The 14512-nt window shown below is 43.8% G+C and overlaps 1 protein-coding gene across 3 annotated transcripts in view; it reads left to right on the forward strand.

Moving 5' to 3' along the window:
• The first annotated feature begins 691 nt into the window (after positions 1–691).
• TNC (tenascin C) overlaps positions 692–14512 on the forward strand; it is a 154171-nt gene continuing 140350 nt past the window's right edge. Inside the window, exon 1 of one of the 3 annotated variants that reach the window (XM_073573136.1) lies at positions 692–882. The gene's annotated coding sequence lies outside the window, so the exon portion shown is untranslated. The remainder of the gene's footprint in view (positions 883–14512) is intronic. The other 2 variants (XM_073573137.1, XM_073573138.1) reach the window with 2 other exon arrangements.

Here is a 14512-nt window from a genome sequence, read left to right on the forward strand (position 1 = left end):
TGGCAAGTATCATCACCATTATTTGCTTATTTTCGTTTATTGTTTTTTTTTTAATTTGTATCCAACATGTTTCACCATACTTTCCGTAGATTCTATCCAGTGCATAAGAAGCCGGCGAATATCATCACCATTATTTGGGTATTTGTTTATTATTTGTACCAGACATGTTTTACTATATGACTTTTTATGCTCGGAGCATAGTTCTCAAACCTTTTTTGAGTGTATTTTGCAAATATAAGTGGTCTCACACATTCCAAGACTAACTTTTTCTTTTTTTTCCTGGGCAGATTTCACGGTTAGGGTTATTGCATCTAGAATATCGGAATGATCATAGGAAACAAAGAAGAAGGAGAAGGAGAGGGCTGGTGGATAGGGAAGGAGAGAGTTAATTTTTAGAAAACACTTTTAAGTCTCTAACAGATGCAAAATGCCTAAGTGATTTGATCAAGAATATGTATCGCTTCTCTGTGTCACTATTTCACAGCTGAGTCATTTACATTTCCTAAGTGAAACTTCAATTTGCTGTATCCTTACATGGTAAACTGCAAAATACCTTTTGCATGTCTGTCCCACACTGGGAAGCTTATGCAGCCCCAACTGGAAGCTGTTCCTTTAATAAAGAGAGGAAAGCCTGCCTTAAGGCATCCCATTACAAAGCAATGAGCGACGTACTAGGACTGGCAGCCTAACTATATAAAGCTTGAGCTGACTGCATGTGCTCAGCACTCCAGCCTCTTCCTTCCAAGCATCTCACTCATTCAAGCACCTTACTCCTGTACCAAACTTTTATCAAGAGCAGTAGGAGATAAACTTGGCTCCCTCCCTGCATTCATCTAATGGCTGCGCTTTGTAGGACCTAATACATCACATTATTTTTTCAAGGTAAGCCCATTCCATCATTCACCCAATTCCGAGTCTTTGAATGAAAACTAATTTGATCTTTACCTTGATGACCATCCTGAAAAATTGAGACGAAATATCCAAATATTTGTTTTTTGTGAACTTTATTAGAAAATGTGATTTTAATTCATACTTAGAACTAAAGAGTTATTCTTTTTTATTGGCTATATTGTCTATTTAGTGCCTTTCCATTCAGTTTAATCTATAATTTCAATTTTGTGTTTCTTAATGTCTGCCCACATGTCATTTAAAGCAAGTTATTATAACATATGCAAACAATGGGAAATTCAACGATAATCTTGCCGGAGTTGATTTTTACATTTTCTTTTCTTTTTTTCTTTTCTTTTGTGAAGTTGTATAATACATACCTGTGACATGTCTGCTGCGTGCTTACATTTTCCTGGAAATAAGTTTAATTAAAGCAGCTTGACTTAAAGGTTTGGAGAGAAGAACAATATTCTTTAGTTGTGTACCCAGCAGAAAAGCTTTTACTGAAACAGGAGGGTGGCACTAATGCCTCTTCCAAGGGCTGGCATTGAAATAAAAAGATCAGTCTCTCTAGGGAGTGAAGTTGCTAAATGGCTTTGGAATAATTGAGCGTTCGTGAATGACATTTTCCAAATGAAATCCTCAAACTTTTAATCCAGGATTCCATGGTTCATGGGATAGTCAATAAAAAATTGATTTTTTTTTTATAGCCTTTTTGTTAAAAAAACATTATGAAATGGCTTAAAAAGTTAAGTGATGTTTTGCATGTTGCTTCAGTTGCTTGTCTGATATAGTCGTGATCCTCTCGCTGACAGATTTTAGTTTGATGCTTTGTTCTGTGGGAATTACTAACTTGCTCCCAGGGCATTGAAAAAAAAAAAGAAAAGAAAGGTTTTGCTACTGTATATTAAGTAGTTTCAATGATGGAAACTCTGATCTTAGAGATTTAGTAAGCAGTGTTTTTCTCTCCTGCTGCTAGGGACCTGAAATAAACTTTTCCCATTGTCCAAAAAAAAAGTTTATACAAACTTTAATACTGACTGTATACAGAACAGGGCTAAACTGCTTAGTCTTTGATATCACGTGGAAGCTATAAATCTCAATGGAGATGCAGAATTATGTTTGTACAAGCAAGAAAGTAGTGAGCGGGTCAGGATGGGCAGACCTCACTGTACAATTCATCTCACACACTTTCCTCATTCAAACTTATTTTTGGAATACTCTCCTTGTGGTCCAGCTCTCTGAGTGTTTTATTTGCAGCGTTGTTTTTGCTGTTAATAGCCGACTTGTCACTGACCTCCATTTCCATCAATCCTTTACCATTCCTATTATTTTTATAAATAAAGCATCTCTCTCATGCCATGTAACTTAAGTCGCAGGGTTCTTATTGCAACCTTTGTGTGATTAATTCGATTGCTCGCCATGTATAATTAAGAATTTGATCTGTCCTTCAGGGAATTGTTTCGTTCTACAAAAATTTAGAGTATGTAAAATGTTTGAGCTGCAGATATTTTTGGGATAACCAGAGATGTAGTTAATGTTAGGTTGGCAGGACATGTGCCTAAGAAGGCTTTCATAGTAGAGGAGGGCAATATCACTGTGAACAGGCTGCGCTATGGTATATGAGTAGCCTTTTGTTTTCCAAAATTGTTCTTTATTGTCCAACGCATTTCAGCACCTGACCGGTGCCTTTATCAAGGTAATAAATTTATTATACTTGGTCCAAGTATCCTTTATGATACTTGTTTTTTACCTTGAGAAAGGTGCCGGTCCGGTGCCGAAACTTGGAACAAAAAAGAACTATTTTGGAACACAAAAGTCATCTCATTTATCATAATACAGCCCATTCAGAGTGACATCGTCATCGTCTACTATGAAAGAGCCCTTAGGCAATTGTCCTATCAACCTAACCCTAACTGCATCCCTGGTTAGCCCAAAAATATCTGCAGGTCACACATTTTCAATCTGTCCTTCAGTGAATTGTCTTGCTCTACAAAAATTTAGAGTATGTAAAAGGTTTGACTTGCAGATATTTTTGTGCTAACCAGAGATGTAGTTAGGGTTAGGTTGCCTAAGAGGGCTTTCATAGTAGAGGAGGACGATATCACTTTGAACGGGCTGCGCTACTGTAAATGAGTTGCCTTTTGTGTTCCAAAATTGTTCTTTTTTGTCCAACGCATTTCTGCACCAGACCGGTGCCTTTATCAAGGTAAAAAATTGAGTATACTTGGTCCAAGTATCCTTTGCGACACTTGCTTTTCACCTTGATAAAGGCATCAGTTCATCACCAAATTGCGTTGGAACAAAAAAAAGAACAATTTTGGAACACAAACGGCTTCTTGTTCCCGTTCAACATGATATTGTCCTCCTCTACTATTAATCATCTGGAAGAAGAATTTCTCCTCTAGTCCCAAGGCAGTAGCAACAGTCACAAGCGTGTACTGGTGTTGCGCCTACACACAACACCATCAGGCGCATACTCCAGCCTTTCACTAACCTTACTAGGCGATACTGCTCTATGTGTGTGTGCTATTGTTCCACAAAAAGTTTTTTAAGGGCTCTTTCACTCATCCGTGATCATTGGTCCGATCTTGGATCGCAGAGCACGGACTGGCAGTGCTTCTCCCGTTCCGAGCTTGAAAGCTTCATCTATTTCTATGAGGCTGTCGCACTTGGTTTGGGAGACACGTGCTCAGTCCATGCTCTGGGATCTAAGATCGGATCGATGATCAAGGACGTCTGACTGAGCCATTAGCCAAGTAATTTAAATACTAGTCTAAAGTTGATCCAGCGATGTGTTTCGGAAACTTCAATATTGTTTATTGTTTTATGAAAACAGAGAAATCTGCTTCTTTCTCCTCCTGGACTGATTGCTCATTCTCAATATTCTCGATTGATCGGGTTAAATCTGTCTTCAGCGAATTTAGACTTTTCTGTAACTGGGATAGAAAATGACAGTTGGTCCTCAGAAAGTTTTGTGGAGAACTGTAGGTGTGGTTTCAGGAGAACTTGCAGCAGAATGTCTGCTTCTAACTCCTCCACTTATATTAAACTGTTTGAGCATCAACTGTCGTTTTATGTCAGTAACAGAAAAATCTGTTTTCACTGAACACAGATATTACAGATTTTATCCATAAATTGAGAGTGAAAGATTAACTTAGGAGGAGAAAGAAGCAAATTTATCTGATAAGATATATTACAAAGTTGCTTATTCTCTTGTGCACTGGTCATTTCTTAAATAAAAATGAAACCGAAGGTCACTCTTTAAGCTTGGAAGTAGTTTTCAGAAAATATAAAGCAGGAGTGTAGTTAAGGAGAGGGGTTGGCTGAGCATGTGCCTTTCTACTTTGACCAGCATATGAGCGCATGCGCACGGGTGTACATGCTCAGGAAAAAGTCTACAGATCTTTTCACTGCTGTGTGCATCCTCATAAAGGTGCTAAGCAATGATGATCCGGCATGCTCGGATAATGTGTTATCCGAGAATGCTCGTGTCCTAATCGAGTATTTTTGATATGCTCGAAAAAATGCTCAAGGTGCATGTCTCGCGGCTGTTCAACAGCCACAATACACACAGGGATTGCCTGTTTATTAGGCAATCCCTACATGTGTTGCAGCTGTCGAAAAGCTGAGAGACAAGCATTTTTTTTCGAGCATGCTAAAAATACTGAATTAGGAGATGAGCATATTTTTCAAGCATGCAGAAATGCTCACTTAGCACTCGATCATGCTCGGATAACACCTTATCCGAGCACGTTCGCTCATCACTAGTGCTCAGCACTTCTGCCAGTTGAGCTGAGCACTTCTGCCTTCCGTGCTTCTGCACAGTGGTTGGAGCAACTGATAGGGATCTCTGGATCCATACACCCAACAGGCTAAAAATTCTGAAAAAAAAATTATAAAAGTATACCTTCTTAAGAAAATCAGAAGACTTCCTTAAAAATTAGAAGCATTTTCTAAAGCCTGACTAGGATTAGTCACCAACCTGTGGTTCTCAAGCTGTTGCTAAGCCAGTATGTAGAAGTGGTTATAACAATTTTGCAACAACTGGAGAACCACAGGTTAGGCATCACTGGTAAGTAGACTGAATCAGACTTGTAAATAGTGGTTTGAAGCTTGCTGTTCAAGCAAGAAAAGCTTTTGCAATTTTTTTCATATATTTATCTGTCCAGTAGCTACCAGCGAAATGTTGTCTTTACATATACAAAAACTTAAAGGGAACCTGTCACTTCATTTTTGAGCTATGAGCTGTGGTCAATGACATTTGGGGCTTATCTACAGCATTCTAGAATGCTGTAGATAAGCCCCCGATCTAACCTGAAAGGTTCATTATACTCACCCGGGACGGTCCGGTCCGATGGGCATCGCAGGTCCGGGTCTGGCGCCACCCATCTGCATGCAATGTCATCATCTTCCTTGCTTCGTGTCATGGTTCCTGCGCAGGCATACATATCTGCCCTGCTGAGGGCAGAGACGAGTACTGCAGTGCGCAGGTGCCGGCAAAGGTCAGAGAGGCCCAGCGTCTGCACACTGCAGTACTTGGCTCTGCCCTCAACAGGGCAGATCAGTATGCCTGCACAGGAGCCATGACAAGAAGCAAGGAAGATGACGACATCGCAAGGAGATGGGAGGCACCAGACCCGGACCTGCGACACCCATTGGACCGGACCACCCCAGGGTGAGTATATTAAAACCTGTTTTTCTTATCTTTTAGGTTAGATCGGGGGCTTATCTACAGCATTACAGAATGAAAGGTACCCTCCGGAATGCTGTAGATAAGCCCTGAAAGGCAGTGGCCACAGCTCAAAAATGAGGTGACAGGTTCCCTTTAAAAAAGCTTGAATTTTGCTTTGTGTGTATTAAAAGTTTTAGGGGGTTTTTCCTTGGAGTGGTTATTTGTGCTGACTCATAAAAAGAGAGAATTTATGTGCTTACATGATTAGTTTATTTCCAGTTTAGCTGTGCTGGCAGAACTTACTAGGGGTAAACGATAAATAAAACAAGTATTATACAAAGTATACAAAGCACTTGACAAATTGAATAAAGTGTGGAGCTCTTTGCATCTGAAGGGAGACAATACCTGTGTATCCATTACTGTCCAGTGTAAACTGCTCTATTATTGGTAATGTTTGCAATATCAAGAAAGTATGTGCATGGTTCTGCTGTGGTGATTTGATTGTTAGCTCTAGCAACTAAGGGGATCCGCAGCACAATTAATTTGTGAACACTTGATCAATGGCACATGTGCAAAAAACAAGGTGTCCTTTTGCCCCAAAACCGTCAAAAGTCAAATGATATTGTCACCTACTTTGACTTTTATGATTGGCAGTTCTATTCTTAGGTCCTGTTCTTTAGTTCTTGGTTTATATATGTGGTAGGGCATTAGACCAATAAAATGAATCCTTTCCCCTCCACCCAGAGTCAGGTAAGGAGATCCTTGTTGGACAACACGCGTAGACAATGTCCATGTACAACTTTTTATCTTCAATGTATCAAAAGTTGAAATCTGAAAGAACAGAAATGGCCCATTCGTGGCTTATTTGGACCATTATCTGTTCCCTTCTTTCAGTTCTTTAACTGCCTACTCCATCTTTTGTTCTTTCTTTCTTAAAACCCCCATACACTTTCGAGAACTTCAACTGAACTTGTTGAATTGTGGTAAGAAGTATTGACCATTTAATGGATATGCGAACCTCCCATTCCTCCTCCAACGAATGATGTTGTGGGAGAGAAGAATCCACCATGTTGAATGTCGAAAGTTTATTCGTTTGTCCTTCCAGGTGGTAAGTTGTGAGCAACCTAAACATAGAAGAGTCAATAGAGAGAATTGTCAGCCAAGTGAACTCTTGGACCTCTGTTATCTGAGGAATATGGGGGCTTTTTCTTGCAGTTTCTGTAATAGTTTGACTCTTCTGCTTCCTTCAGTCTCCTGAGAGCCATTGTCAGGAATTGTATGCCATTGCTGCTTCCTGAGTATTATCACTTCAGAAATGTTTTCTTTGTATTCTTGTCCAAATATAAAACTTTGATTAGGAGGATGTTCCAACTAGAATTAAAAATACTCACTACCGTCTAGAATGGAAGAAAGAACTTGATTACCTACTGTACCACAATAACCAGAAGACATTTAAAGACTTTTTTCATCGCTGCCTCACAGCATGGCTTTCCATCTACTAGGAGGATGACTGCAGATGACCAGCCACTGTCAGACACAGTCAGGAGAGGACCCTGAACAATATATGGACCCTTTGTGGGCGAATAGCTCATCAAAATGTACAATTGCATCTGACTTTAAAATGGAAATGGGTACTCTTACTTCTTCGGCCTCCATGTCGCTGCCCAGGTTGCACCAACGATATGTCTGATTCTGTGACCAGTGCTAAACCCATGTTCCTGCAGAACCAAGTCCACTAGTGAAGCCACTGCATTAGAATGATCATCTCACGTCTTCTCAGATAAGTCTTCTGCTCTGAACTGAGCCGAGGTCAGAGAACATGGGGTGGTTAGAGGAAGCAGATCATGGGTAATCTGAGTATCCACATTATAAACAAGCCAGGACAACTTCAACAACTTGAAAGCTCAAGCCACTAAGCGCACCCTTTGGCACCAAATGAAAGACAAAAGACAGAAAAATCCTTCAGCACTCAGACATTGATGGAGAATGAACTGTTTTACTTGGGACTTACAGCAACCAACATCTGCAACAAAGGAACTTGGAGGATTACAGGAAAAATATCACACAAACAAATCTGAGGTCAAACAATACAGTCTAGAGGAACTGCATGCACATGGGCATAACCCTGCTGCTGTTGTATACTCCAACAAATATGATGCAACAAATGGATATACATATATGTTGGTCTAGAAGTTTCATGTTTGGGTCAAATGAGATTAAAATGAAATATCAAAGCAAAATCCATCAGAAAAAATGTCACTGTTTCTGGAAAACTATTCCTTGCCCCTACTTTTAATCCTAGACCTCTCATATAAATGTAAATATTTTGGAGGTTCTCAAAGATGGAGGCAGTATGTCACCTTCCACAAGGAGAAACGCTACCCCTTAGTAGAGATGGGCAAACCCGAACAGTAAAGTACTTCACCAGGAAGTCCATGTTACTGTTCAGGTTTGGCTGCCCGAACACTGGATGTTAGTCTCGCTTTCATGTGCATGACAGTGCGGTAACACCGCTTCTGATCGGCGGTGAAATCCTCCCCGCCGGTCAGATAGTCGTGGTTCCCATGCTGTCAAAAGACAGCGTGAGCACTCAGCTGTGATCGGAGGTATAAAGCTTACCTCCAGTCACTGGAGTCAGCTGATGGGACTACTGATCCCATCATCCGACACCAGTACCACTATTTACAGTGAGAGCAGGAGCGGCGGATGGGAGTACTCATTAGCCGCTACTGCGCTGTAAATAAGTAATTTAAAAAACGGTGCTAGCGGGGATCTCACCGAGGTCACCACAGTTTAGCCTGGCTGGGAACGGAGCTTCACTGACTGGAGGTAACTTCAATGACGTCACCACTGGTCTCTGAGGCTCAGTGGTTTTCATCCTGGACTGACGTCTATCCCCCAGACAAGGATTATGGTGTGGGACAGAACGAAGGACAGGTATGGTATATTGTTGATTTTTTATTTTACTTTTGTTACAGGAGATCGAGGGCTTCACTGGAATTAGGCGTTTATATAAAAATGGAAAACAGTGTTTAGTCTTATTTCAAATTAAGGACTTTATTCTTGCTGTGTCTTTATTTACCATACAACTATAGGATTAGTAATGAATAGGTGTCTTATTGACGCCTCTCCATTACTAAGCCGTGGACTTGATGTCACCGGAAAATTGTAGGGATTCTACTTGCTTAGGTGTGACGGGAGACAGTCAGGAGGCAGGTTCCCTTAAAGTTCATGCAGTTTATTACGTCATAAACCAAACAGCACGTCACCAAAATAAACAGCCTTCAGTTCAGGAGACAAAGTAGCATCACATGTCCTTTCCGTCAGGCTCAGTCCACGAGCCTCAGCGCACACAGGAGGTGTATACTCCTCACTAGTGTTGAGCATTCCGATACCGCAAGTATCGGGTATTGGCCGATACTTGCTGTATCGGAATTCCGATACCGACTTCCGATATTTTTTCAATATCGGAATTCGGCATCGGAATCGGAAGTTCAAAGTTGATTGACAGCCTGACGTCATCATGATGCGCGGTGTGTGCGCATCATGATGCGCCGTCATTTCGGGCCTTCCGGGGGTCTCTGCCGGCCTGCCGGGGGGCTGTGTGGACTGCCCGGGGTCTGTACCGGCCTGCCGGGGGGCTGTGCCGGCCTGCCGGTGGTCTGTGCACCCTGTGGGGGTCTGTACCGGCCTGCCGGGGGGCTGTGCTGGCCTGCCGGTGGTCTGTGCACCCTGTGGGGGTCTGTACCGGCCTGCCGGGGGGCTGTGCCGGCCTGCCGGTGGTCTGTGCACCCTGTGGGGGTCTGTACCGGCCTGCCGGGGGTCTGTGCCGGCCTGCCGGTGGTCTGTGCACCCTGTGGGGGTCTGTACCGGCCTGCCGGGGGGCTGTGCCGGCCTGCCGGGGGGCTGTGCTGATGTCCGGGGGTCTGTGCAAGCATCGTCCGATGGGACTACAAGTCCCATCTGGCGATGTCTGCTACCATGACAGTGATTGACACATTAGCCAATGATGGGACAGTAGTAGTCCCATCATCCGGCTAATGTGTTAAATGTTAAAAAAAAAAAAAAAAAAAATACTACATACATACTACATACATACTACATGCATGCTACATACATACTACATGCTACATACATACTACATATATACTACATGCATGCTACATACATACTACATATATACTACATGCATGCTACATACATACTGCATGCTACATGCATGCTACATACATACTACATACATACTACATGCTACATACATACCACATATATACTACATACATACAATACATTCATACAATACATACATAGACATACAGTACATATAACATAGAGTAACATACTTACCAATACTTGTCACATTGTTCCCCGAAGCCATTGTCTTTTCCGGAATAAATATTAACATAACAAACCACAAAAATACTCACCCACGATCCGAAGCAGTCCACGAGTGTGTCCCACGACGATCTTGGGTAGAGAACTGCAGCATCAGATGATGCTGCCGTTCTCTACGGGCTGCAGGAATCCAATGACGGAAGGTAGGTATCCTTCCGCACTGTATTCCTCCGCCACTTAAAAAAAAAAAAGTCCCTAGTCTCACTTTATGCCATTGCTGCGTGGGAAATTCCCACACAGCAATGGCATAAAGTGAGACTAGGGACTTTTTTTTTTTTAAGTGGCGGAGGAATACAGTGCGGAAGGATACCTACCTTCCGTCATTGGATTCCTGCAGCCCGTAGAGAACGGCAGCATCATCTGATGCTGCAGTTCTCTACCCAAGATCGTCGTGGGACACACTCGTGGACTGCTTCGGATCGTGGGTGAGTATTTTTGTGGTTTGTTATGTTAATATTTATTCCGGAAAAGACAATGGCTTCGGGGAACAATGTGACAAGTATTGGTAAGTATGTTACTCTATGTTATATGTACTGTATGTCTATGTATGTATTGTATGAATGTATTGTATGTATGTAGTATATATGTGGTATGTATGTAGCATGTAGTATGTATGTAGTATGTATGTAGCATGCATGTAGCATGCAGTATGTATGTAGCATGCATGTAGTATATATGTAGTATGTATGTAGCATGCATGTAGTATATATGTAGTATGTATGTAGCATGTAGTATGTATGTAGTATGTATGTGGTATGTATGTAGCATGTAGCATGTATGTAGCATGCATGTAGCATGCATGTAGTATGTATGTAGCATGCATGTAGTATGTATGTAGTATGTATGTAGTATGTATGTAGTATGTATGTAGCATGCAGTATGTATGTAGCATGTATGTAGCATGTATGTAGTATGTATGTAGTATATATGTAGTATGTATGTAGCATGTAGTATGTATGTAGCATGTAGTATGTATGTAGCATGCATGTAGTATATATGTAGTATGTATGTAGCATGTAGTATGTATGTAGCATGCATGTAGTATGTATGTAGCATGTAGTATGTATGTAGCATGTAGTATGTATGTAGCATGCATGTAGTATGTATGTAGTATGTATGTAGTATTTTTTTTTTTTTTTTTTTTTAACATTTAACACATTAGCCGGATGATGGGACTACTACTGTCCCATCATTGGCTAATGTGTCAATCACTGTCATGGTAGCAGGCATCGCCCGATGGGACTTGTAGTCCCATCGGACGATGCCTGCACAGACCCCCGAAGCCTGCACAGACCACCGGCAGGCCGGCACAGCCCCCCGGCAGGCCGGCACAGCACCCCGGAGCCTGCACAGACCACCGGCAGGCCGGCACAGCCCCCCGGCAGGCCGGCACAGCCCACCGGAGCCTGCACAGACCACCGGCAGGCCGGCACAGCCCCCCGGCAGGCCGGCACAGACCACCGGAGCTTGCACAGACCCCCTGGCAGGCCGGCACAGCCCCCCGAAAGGCCCGTACAGACCCCAGAGAGGCTGTACAAGGCAAAAACAGGGTTTTTCTTATTCCGATACCGGAAGTCCCATAGACTTGAATGGGACTTCCGGTATCGGAATCGGCGATACCGATACTTTTTTTAAAGATCGGCCGATCCATTCCGATCCGATACTTTGAAGTATCGGACGGTATCGCTCAACTCTACTCCTCACCTACAGCTCCCTGGTTCAAGAGCAGGGCACATTATAAGGGTGTAGCCACACCCACGAACCCAGCAGCTGACTGGTCAAATGACTGTCACCTCACCACAGGTCCTTCAAAACAATAATAATACAGCAATATTTGTTATGCCTTACATTATGGAGACAAGCCATTTATGAGACACATATCTCCCATCGATTACACGACCCTTAGCCCTGCCACATACCTCCCCCCTCTGCCTAAAGCCGTGGAGCTTGGCACTTTCACCTACCAGGCAATGGAATCTGGAGAGGGTATCGGCATTCCCATGTTGCTTCCCGGCCCTATGCTCTACATGGAAGCTAAAGTCTTGTAGGGCTAAGAACCAGCGGGTGACCCTAACATTCTTACTTTTTGTTTCCCTCATCCACCTGAGTGGGGCATGGTCGGATATTAATCTAAACTTCCGTCCCACCAGGTAGTACCGTAATGTATCCACTGCCCATTTTATGGCCAAACTCTCCTTCTCTACAACTGAGTAATTTCTCTCACAAGAAGTCAACTTCCTACTCAAGTAGAGAACAGGATGCTCCTCCCCACATATCTCTTGGGAAAGGACTGCTCCCACCCTGACATCTGAGGCATCTGTCTGGAGGACAAATTCACATTTAAAGTCTGGGGCCACCAAAACGGGTTGCTTGCAAAGAGCTCCCTTCATTTCTTGGAAGGCTGACTCTGCTTCTTCGGACCAGCTGACCATCACCGACTTTGTCCCCTTAAGCAGATCAGTTAGAGGTGCAGCCATTGTGGCGAAGTTTGGGATGAACCTCCTGTAATATCCCATAATCCCCAGGAAGGCTTTAACTTGCTTCTTTGACAGAGGTCTCGGCCATGTTTGAATTGCATCCACTTTATTGATTTGAGGTTTGATCTCGCCACGCCCCACTACATATCCGAGGTACTTGGCTTCCTCCTTACCCAAGGCACACTTTTTCGGGTTTATTTTAAACCCTGCCTCCCTTAGAGCATCAAACACTGCTTGGACCTTTTCCAGGTAAGACTCCCAGTCCGGGGTAAAGATGACGATGTCATCCAGGTACGCGGCAGCGTACAGCTTATGAGGTGCAAGGATTCTATCCATAGCCCTCTGGAAGGTTGACGGAGCTCCCTGCAGGCCAAACGGCATCCGGACATACTGTAAACACCCGTCTGGTGTGGAGAATGCTGTCTTCTCCTTGGCTTCCTGTGCCATGGGGATTTTCCAGTATCCCTTTGTCAGATCCAAAGTTGTTATGTACCTGGCAGGTCCAAGTCTCTCGATGAGCTCATCAATGTGAGGCATGGGATAAGCGTCGAACTTGGAGACCTCATTCAGCTTCCGGTAATTGTTGCAGAACCTCCACTCACCATCAGGTTTTGGGACCAGCCGCTCTTGGATTCCTCAATGACCCCGAGTTTTAACATACGCTGCACCTCCTTGGAGATTACCTCTCGACGGGCCTCAGGAATACGATACGGTTTCACCCGCACATGTGGCTCGGTCAGAACTTCATGCTCCACCACCTGCGTGCACCCCGGCAACTTTGAGAACAGGTCATTGTTTTTCTGGAGAAACTCCCGGCACTGCTGTTTCTGGGCCTTCGATAGCGTCTCCGCTATGGTAACTGCTCCAACCTCCCCTTCTAGGTTGCCCAGCAAGCCCGGAGTTACCGCTGGCTCTCTATCTTGCCACGGCTTGATGAGGTTGACATGGTAAACCTGGTATGGCTTCCGTCTTCTAGGTTGGTGGATCTTGTAGTTTACGTCTCCCAGCTTCTCCACCATCTCATATGGCCCTTGCCACTTGGCCAAGAACTTACTCTCCACCGTCGGGATTAGAACAAGAACTTGGTCTCCCGGATTGAACTGCCTCACTCTGGCTGACCGGTTGTAGACCCTGGCCTGAGCCTCTTGTGCCTGGCGGAGATGTTCTTTAACAATGGGAATCACCTTCGCAACCCTCTGCTGCATCAGTGCCACATGCTCAATGACGCTTCTGTGGGGCGTGACTTCGGCTTCCTAGGTTTCCTTGGAGACCTCGCGGATGCTGGCCGTACAGAAGCTCGAAGGGCGAGAACCCCGTGGAGGCCTGGGGAACTTCACGGATAGAAAACAGTAAATACGGTAAGAGACAATCCCAGTCTCTACCATCTTTCTCTATGACTTTTCTCAGCATGCTCTTCAGTGTCTTGTTAAACCTCTCAACAAGGCCATCTGACTGCGGATGGTACACTGAAGTTCTCAACTGGAAGATTTGCATGACTCTGCACAATTCCCCCATCACCTTGGTCATAAAAGGTGTCCCCTGGTTGGTCAGGATCTCCTTCGGCAATCCCGTCCGGGAAAACACATGGACCAATTCGCGGGCTATACTCTTCGCGGAGGAGCTTCTCAGGGGAATGGCCTCAGGATAGCGTGTGGCATAGTCCAGGATGACTAATATATACTGATGGCCCCGAGCTGATTTAACTAAGGGACCGACCAAGTCCATGGCAATTCTCTCAAATGGCACCTCAATAATGGGCAGTTGCACAAGAGGGTTCTGAAAATGAGATGTGGGGCAGTTAACTGACATGTCGGGCAGGACCTGCAATAGTTTGCTATTTCCCGGTGACATCCAGGCCAATAGAACATTTGTACAATCCGTTCCCGCATTTTTTCCAACCCCAGGTGTCCCCTCAAGATTTGTGAATGGGCCATGTCCAACACTTTCCGTCTATAGGGGCCTGGTACTATTAACTGCTGTACCACCTCCTCCCTTATTTTCATGACCCGGTACAACAATTCCCCACTCAACATAAAATATGGAAACCTTGTGTCTGCTCCTGGCTCTTGTGCAACCC

Source organism: Dendrobates tinctorius, unplaced genomic scaffold (genome assembly GCF_039654945.1).
Source record: "Dendrobates tinctorius isolate UK_male_01 unplaced genomic scaffold, ASM3965494v1 ptg000034l, whole genome shotgun sequence".
NCBI lineage: Eukaryota > Metazoa > Chordata > Amphibia > Anura > Dendrobatidae > Dendrobates > Dendrobates tinctorius.